Source organism: Protobothrops mucrosquamatus, unplaced genomic scaffold (genome assembly GCF_001527695.2).
Source record: "Protobothrops mucrosquamatus isolate PMUCROS unplaced genomic scaffold, P.Mucros_1.0 scaffold3197, whole genome shotgun sequence".
In the NCBI taxonomy this organism is placed as follows: domain Eukaryota; kingdom Metazoa; phylum Chordata; class Lepidosauria; order Squamata; family Viperidae; genus Protobothrops; species Protobothrops mucrosquamatus.
Window position 1 is genome coordinate 159,920 of NW_015389195.1, and position 2,590 is coordinate 162,509.

The window sequence follows — 2,590 nt, forward strand, 5'->3', positions numbered from 1 at the left end:
GCGGGACTGGCCTAGGGGAATTTTTAGAGGGGTTTTATTCATATTTTAATTAGACAACATTTAAATATTTCTTTTTAACTAATTTTAAATTTTGTAATTGTTTTTGATGTATTTTTAAATTGATTGTCAGCCGCCCTGAGTCCGCAAGGAGAAGGGCGGGATATAAATTCGATAAATAAATAAATAAATAAATAAATGTGGAAGGAGGGATTGGAAGAGGACAAAATGTTTCTGGCAACCTTCTTCAATATTTCATGCCTTTGCTATGGATCCTCATGATCCCCAGAGAAATGACAAAAAATACAATATATGATTTCACTATTTAACTACCCTCTAGCTGAGATAAAATCTAATGGATTTATTATATATATTGCACACACAAAGAATAGAAAAGATAGCATTTAATTGCATGGTTAAAGTGCCACCTTGAATATTAACTTTCCACATGGATGCTTTTGGTCATAGTTAAAGACTGAATAATAGAATGTTAGATTAACTATTAATCTGTCCTCCTAGTCAGATGTTGTTTTGTGTTCAGACGTGGGTTCAATAGAATGATGTAGCACTTGGGGAGAAAGATACAGCCAAGGAGACCTGCAGTAGAGCCCAAGATGGAGAAGACCTCCACAGCCACCATGTATTTCCCTTTGGTGCTCAGATAGGCTGGAATGAAGGACACCCAAATGCTACAAAAAACAAGCATGCTGAAGGTGATCAGCTTGGCTTCATTAAAAGAATCAGGCAATTTTCTGGCAAAGAAAGCCACAGTGAAACTGATGGTGGCCAGCAGCCCCAAGTAGCCCAGGACAATGTAAAACATGGAATCTGAGCCTTCATTACATTGAACAATGATCTCTTGAATCTCTGAATGCACGTCCCATTCTGGGAAGGGAGGACACATGATCAACCATATCATACAGATAACAGCTTGAATACAAGAGCAGAAGACAATGATGGATCCTGCCAGTCTCTTTCCTAGCCATTTCCTCATCTGGTTTCCTGGCTTCGTGGCCAGGAAAGCCACAACAACAGTGATGGTCTTGGCCAAGACACAAGACACTGAGAGAGAGAAAATGGTGCCAAACATAGTTTGCCTGAGAAAGCAAGTTGCCTCCCCAGGTCGACCTATGAACAGCAGAGAGCAGAGAAAACACAGCAGGAGAGAGGAAAGGAGGAGGCATGTGATTTTCCTGTTGTTGGCTTTGACAATGGGCGTATCCCAGTGCAGGATGAAGGTCACTGCCACCAAAATAAGGACTGATGAAAAGAAAAGAATAAAGGAAGTCAGAATGATTCCCAAGGTTTCACCATAGGATAAATAGCTGAAATGTTTGGGAAGGCACTGGACCTTTCCTTCATTTGAATAGTGATCTTCTGGGCATCTCTCACATTGGTCTGCATCTGAAATACATGAAGAAGGCCGGGTCATTTCCAACTATACAGGACAATGCATAGAGCTAATTGAGCAAAATAATTCCAGATGATGTCATTCACAGTCCCCTTGATGTACTGTATATTTAATAATATAGTGCTTTATTAATAACTGTTAAGCATGAATTCTGTGCTGCTATTATTAATATTACTAAGGGAGGACTCTGAAAAGAACTGCATCTTTCAACCTAGCAAATGTTCTGCAGTTTACTCCAATCCCATTCCAATAAATAGCATACCAAAGATGGAAAGAATGAAGAATATACAAGTTTGGAAACTCTCTATTTCTTTACTTACCCATTTCGACTGAAATTCTTCCTTCGGGACATTGTGTACAATTGTAGCAACAAGTATGTTTCCCCTCCTGAACAACCCTGTTATACCCCTGATGGCAGCTTTTCACACATCTGGCACGGGGAGGTACCTGTAAAAAAAAAAACCAAGACAGTTTAGGCATAGGATTCATTCATATCTGCTAGGACCCAAATTCAAGAGAGAGAGGTGGAATTACTTCCGAGCAGTTCTCCCCTGTTGATAGAAATCTTGATAAATTAAAGCAACTATTTGCATCATTATAAATATGCTCATCCAAACTTTCCAGACTTCACTGCCACTTTGTCCTCTGCAATCTATGCTCCTTTCTGGGAATTCCATCAAGGATCATTTGTATGCAGAGATTTCTCTAAAAATGGCTCCATAGGAACACAGCTAACTATAATAAACCTTTTTTTTTCCTTTTCAAAAAGTATCCCCTTTTTACTCAGTTTGCAACAGCAATGTCTAAGATTAAGTATTACATTGAGAAAATGCAAAAGGAAATTGTATTGTAGATTTTAACTCATGCGAAAAAATTGCCAAATTTTTCATCTTTGTAAAAAAGGGAGAAAAATTCTTTTGAAACAATTGTGAGAATGATTTGTACAATATCAATATATCAACAAATTTTTTTACACACATTTTCCAATTGGATAGAGAAATAACCTATTCTTATTTTATACACATGTGGCACTTACAACAAAGACAGATTTAAACAAATTTCTTCCTTATTCTGTTCATTACAAAAAATGCACATATAGTCTTTTTTTTAAAAAAAAAATAGTAGCCTGTCGAGCAAACTAAATAAAACACAAGGACACATATTTGAATATTCTTATGTCAT